The sequence below is a fragment of the Propithecus coquereli genome, unplaced genomic scaffold, assembly GCF_000956105.1.
Source record: "Propithecus coquereli isolate 6110/MARCELLA unplaced genomic scaffold, Pcoq_1.0 Scaffold449, whole genome shotgun sequence".
Classification (NCBI taxonomy): domain Eukaryota; kingdom Metazoa; phylum Chordata; class Mammalia; order Primates; family Indriidae; genus Propithecus; species Propithecus coquereli.
Genome location: NW_012150274.1, coordinates 1,187,699 through 1,193,724, shown reverse-complemented (window position 1 = coordinate 1,193,724; position 6,026 = coordinate 1,187,699).

The window sequence follows — 6,026 nt, the reverse complement described above, 5'->3', positions numbered from 1 at the left end:
GGTAACAGTCGGTTGCACACTTTTTTAAAAAGTAAATGGATTTGCCACGATTAAATGTCATAACATTTATGACAGAATATGAAATATTAACATATTTTAAGCCAAGTTTTAGGTGTATTTTTTGAATCTTGGTTATAAACCCAATTTTAAAGGGCGTTGTATCCAGCGTTGTGAAGGCAACAGAGTGTACCCATATTTATATTTTTATAAAATGCCTATAAGACTGTGAATCTCTTGTGCTAATTGCTGAGCGAACTGAAGGACCGTTTGACCCTCTTCGGCCTCCCGGAGCTTGGGGACTCGATTCGAATCCGAAAGTCCTGCTGAGGGGGAGGGGCTGCGCCGAGACCTGGGCCGGGGGAGGCGCTCCTGCGTCACTTTCTGTCCTGAAAGGCGCCCTTCCTGGTTTCTGTGGTTCCAATTTTCTATGCAATCCCACACCCCTCGTTGTTTTGATCCTGACAAATAAAAGGGAGGCTGAATTATTCAAATTTAAATGAGGTTTCCCCTTCGTAGAAGTGCTGCTGACCCTTCGTGCAAAAATGGGGAGCACTTGAGGACACAGGTGGGTGGAGGCCCTTTGTGCGTGGCTGGTCACACTCGCAGTCATCTGTGGCTTTTTGTAAAACTGTGTGTGAGAAGAATATATTGATAATGTCAGTGAAACAAGCAGACATTGAAACTGAGGCACAGATTACTCCAAAAGGAGTTCTTCTGTATATTTTTTCTAGATGCAAATACCTTTTTAATTATGTTAATTAATGTTAAGACTTTCTAGGCTTATATCAAAGCTGTGTATGGGTCACGGTATGATCACTTCTAACTGGATAAGTCTGTGCAGCACATTCCTGAGTGTACGATAGAGACTTGTAGCCCAGCATGAAAAATTTATAAATAAATTTTTCATTGATCTTTTTGTATTAAGAAAGCTTTTTGGTCCTTCTTGGTCTTGGCACAAGCTGTAGAACACCCTTTGGGGACGAGGCTGCAACACGCCGTTTGTGGGTGATGTCTACACAACGCTGGGCTTGTGCTCACCTGGCGACAGAGCCCGGTAAACTGGCTGCAGCCCGTGCAACTGCCAAATCCAACTCGGCTGTGTGCGGGACTTGTGAGGACCCAGGGCTGCCCCGGCCACCTCGAGCACACCCAGAGCTGGTGTCATAGCCTGTGTTCTCCATTCCCTGGCAAAGCAGCTGAGATCTCCGTGTGGGAAGTCCTGCTTGCAGCTCTTCCCGCCGTGCACCCAGCCTGAGACCCTGAAGTCCTCTGAGGGACCAGGTCCCTCTCCCATGTCCCCCATGCTGCTACGGGTCCATGCTGGACAGAGATGTGCACCTGCTGCACAGTGAGGTATTTTTTTAATTTGGGGGAAACATAGTTGCTCACGCCTGAGGAGCAAAAGGCCCCCGGCGGAGTGTGGGAGCCCTGGAAGCCAGCGCAGGCCCTGAGCTAGACCTGAGCGTTCCCACTTGCCAGGAGAGCGGAGCAGGTGTCTGTTTTGGTACCTAAGGGAAAGGAGCAGAGACTCGTGGCCCACTCCTGAAACACCCTCGGGGCCCTGGGGCCCTGCCTGGGAGGTGCAGGGGAGGACTCCTGCCCCCAGCAGTGGCAGCCTGCAAAGAGGACTTGGAGAAAGGCAGACTGAGTTACAAGGTAAGGACTTCCCATGCTGCCTGCAGAGCACCCAGGGGCATCAGTGCACTCCGTCCCAGCCAAAGCTGCCCCCACCCAGCCAAGCTCTTCATGCTCCTACTTTGCATCTCCTCCCTCGTCTACCCTGGACGGTTTTCCAGGCTCACCTTCAGTGGGTTAAACAAGCATTTCCTGTCCCACAGAACCGGCTAGGAGACTTGGAAGACTGTGCCCAACCCCCTGCAGCAGGCCTTGGGAGGCCCAGCCGGGAAAAGGGGCTTCAGGAACTTGGGCGTTACTGGGGCATCTCGAGAATTAGGCCATGGCATTATCTGGTGCCTGGGGTGTGCTGGCCATGCCCTCGTTTCCCACCCCGGCACCCCTACGTGGAAGCTGCCCGAAAACCCAAAGGTGCATTTGTTCTTGGCGTTAGCCCCAGCCGGTGGCTGCCCCTGCAGTATCCCTGACATTCTGCCACTGTGGAGAGGCATGGCCTGGCACTGTTGGCTTCTCGGGCACGTGGCTGCAACCCCAGGGGACGATTTTCAGCTCCCTTAGGTTCTCTCTTCTGCGGGGCACATTTGATGGAGAAAGGCCTCGTGCTGCTCTCTGGGGAGACAGTTTTCTCTCCAGTGTGAACAAAAGGGAGGCCGAGCCAGGTGGCCTCGCTGCTGGAAGCTGCTTTCTCCCCAGGTGTTGTGTGCACTGACAAGTCTGGTGAAGGACAGCGGTGTGGCCAAGGACACATGGCCCCCCTTCTTCACCGGGCAGAGCCCTAGGAGGCAGGTAGACACACACTCTGAAACCACAATCGCCCTGACACCTCATGCAGTCGGAGTTATAAAGGAAATCCCAGCTGGGAGCGCCCAGGGCTTCAGAGGAGAGGAGGACTGGCTGGGGGTGCTGGGCACCGCCCACAGCCTTGTCCTTGGGGAGACCCCGAGCAGCACATTCCTAGAACGTGCAACTCCGTGCAGCAGGAGGCCGGCTGATCAGTGTGGGCCGAGAATGGCCACATGCTTGCCTTTGTGCAAGAGCAGGGGAGGAAGGCTCTGCTCTCTGGATGTGTCCAGGTCAGAGCTGCCGTGCACTGCACAGATCGTGTCCCTCAAGTCCAGTGCACTGCGCAGGCTCTTGCTGCAGGAGCTGTGTGTGCACTGAATTGCTCACTGTGGGGGGAGTTAGCAAGTATTGGCAAATATTGCCCAATGGGGTTGCTGGGGGGTCCCTGCCACCCCTCCCCAGGCTGGCCCCTTTGTGGCCAGGGCAAGAAAGAAGGCATAGGTGACCCAGCCTGCACCCTCTGCCCTGCCTGCCCCATCTGCAGGTGTGCACTGGAAGCCAGGTGAGGGTCCCAGCCAGGAAGCACGGAAGAGACCCAGGGTGGAGGGGGCCGCAGGCAGGGGACTGGGCCACTGGGAACTCCTGAGAGAAAGGAGACAGACCAGGCAAGGTCAGGGCCTGCCCCACTTCCTTGCCAGGAGGGAGCTGGGCTCCCATCCAACTGTCCAACTGTCTGTCTCTCTGATCTGACCTCAGCTGGACGCAGGAAGCATTTACTGCTGGAACGGATGGACGCAGATGCTGTAGAGAGACCAGGAAATGCAGGAGGATGGTCAGCTAGAAAGAGCCAGGACGCAGCTGGCCAGAGGACCGGGGGCAGGATTTAGAAGCCAGGAGACCAGGTGCAGACAGGGAAGGGAGAGAAGGTGCTGCCTGCTGGGGTCTGTCCGCCAGAGGCCTTGCAACCCAGCACACGGAAGGACGGAAGCGCCTGCACACAAGAACGCGGTGCACAGACTGCCCTCTGACCTCGAGGGAGGCCAGCTGCCTCCTGATGCCCAGCAGAGGTTGCCGGGAGGAGGCCACATCCACCTGGGCCTTGAAGGCCAGGAAAGGAGGCCCGGACAGCTGGGGAACAAAGCCTGAGGCGGAATGTGAGGGCGCAGGCCTAACATCCGCAACTGCTCCTTCCTCCGCCAGCGCAGACCCTCCTGGGGCTTGGGGGTCCCTGGGAGGCCGTCTCCCCATCTCCCGCACACTCAGCCTCCACCAGCCATCCCCCCGCCCCGTCCACCGCTTTCTTCTGCTTGGCTGTCCTTCCGACCGTCCCTCCGCGGGTCCGTCTGTCGGTCTTTCTTCTCCCGCCCCTGCAAAGCCATGGCCCCATTCATTCCCGAGGCCTCTGCCCTTTCCTCCGCGCCGTCCCGCTCGGCGAGCAGCTGCTATGCTAATGAGGGCAGGGGACGGCGCGGGAGTCTGGGGGGAGGGGCTGGGCAGTGGGGGGCACGCCAGGGGTGGGGGCCGGGTGCCCACAAAGCCCGATCTTTGCATTCAAACCAGCGGGGACCATGGGGGCCCGACCACGCCTGGCGGGCCGGGAGGGGGCCGCCCGCGCACCGGGAGGGCGCCCGAGGCCGCGAGGGGCGAGGCTGCCCCCGCCCTCGGCTCGGAGACCACGCACCCACTCCCCGGCGCGGTGTGAGGGGCGGCGACCAGCTGTCGTCTGTTCTGGGGTCGCGGCCCGGGACCGGCGGCTGGTTCCGGAGGACCCCGCCCCGCCGCCCAGACGCCGCTGCGCCCCGCGCGGGTGGGCTGGAGGCCGAAGGGAGGCGGACGCCAGGCACCCCCGCCCGCCCCGGGCCTGCGTGGCTGGTCGCGTCGGGAGCCACGGACGGGAGCCCCCCTTCCAGGCGGCGTCTAGGACTCCGGGCCCCCGCGAGACGGGGAGGGGGCGGGGCCGAGCAGGAAGCGGAGGGGACGGAGGAGGGGCGCGCCCGGGGCTCCCCGCAGCGCCCCCACGGGCCTCCCCCGGCTCCCGCCGCGCTGGGTACATACAGGCCGGAGGGGTGAGGGCGGGCGCGCGTGAGCTGGCTTTCTGGGTCCAGACGCCCCCTTCCCGAGCCCCGGGCCCTGCCCAGACTCTGGCGAGGCCGTACATCCTCCCCCAGGTGCAGGAGCGCGCCCCCGACGGCTGGGCGGGCGCGCAGAGTCGACAGCGGGCCGGTTGTTGGCAGGGGCCGTGCGTGCTCCGGGCTGTCCCAGGGGCGCCGACCGGGGGTGCGGCTGTGCTGCCGTCCTGTGGCCGCAGGCCGCACTGCGCCCGCGGGCCCGGTGCGCTCTCCCATGCGTGGGCCGGAGTGTCGCGCGCGAGGAGCCCCCGCCCCACCCGGCCCTGCTGGGGACACCCGCGGACTGGAGTCCTCCGGCCAGCGTTACGCACCACCCTCGCGGGGTCCCGGCCACCCCGTGGGAGTCGGGCGGGCAAGTGGGCATTCGGAGGTGCACCTTGCAGCGGGGACGGGCCTTCACGAGCAAGTGAGGGGGGCGGGGCCGGGGCCGGGCCTGGCCGCGAGCAGCCTGCGCGGGGCCTGGAGGCACCGGGGCGGGGGAGGGGACAGAAAGTAAAATCAGACCTGAGTGGCCGGGGAGGCCGGAGGCAGCTGGGACCGCGAGGCCAGCTCCGGGAGGCGGGGCTGTGGCGATGGAGCAGGCTTGATTGAGAGTAAAGGACTGGGGGAAGGAGGAAGATGCGTGCCTGGTGGTATGGTGACCAGGGGGAAAAGAAGATGCCCCAAGGGAGAAATCGGAAAAGAGGAGAATAGCTCAGAGTCTGCCCAGGTCCAGGGAGGGTAACTCGGGAGGAAACCCTGGCGCTGTTGCTGAAGTTGGAACCCTGCCCTTTTGTGCCAGGTGGGCAAATGGGCTGGAAGGTCGGGGCACTGGGTGGAAGGGCTGGAGGAGAGGCCCATGTGGCGCAGGCTGTGCCGCCAGGTGGCCAGTGACAGCCAGGCTCCTGCTGCCCAGCAGGGAGTGCTTGGGGACAGAGCCAGCCCCACCTTTTGCATGTGCCAGAAGGAGCGGGTGTGTACACACCTGAGCTGCTCCTGGCTTCTATGGTCCCCGGAAGGACACCCAAACCAAGGCCTGGAGAAGTGACCCTTCATGGTCCTCAACAATGAACAATTGACAATGGCATGCTGTTCTCCACTTGATGGAGGGGAAGGCAAGGCCCTTCCAGGACCCCGGGGCCTCAGGGAGCAGACATGGCTCCCACGCGTCACGCTTGAGACAAGCAGGACACAGACCACTTCTGTCAGGACCCCTGGGAGGGGTCATGGGGCTCCTGGATCACCCCATGCAGCCTGCAGCCTCACAGAGAGGGCAGCAGTTGTCCTTGGAGGCTGGCGCAGGAATGGCAGACTTCCTAAATCTCCCCACCCCACTCCATCCCTACGCAAGTGGCCAGACCCGTGCAAAAGGAGTGCTCTCTTTGTTCAAACTCTTGCCTGCGCATCAATGAAGCCTGGAGACCCTGGAGACACTCAGCATGTGTCTCCCCCAGTGCATAAAACTCATCTCTGCAGGCTGTGAGTGCCTCTCGGTGCCCA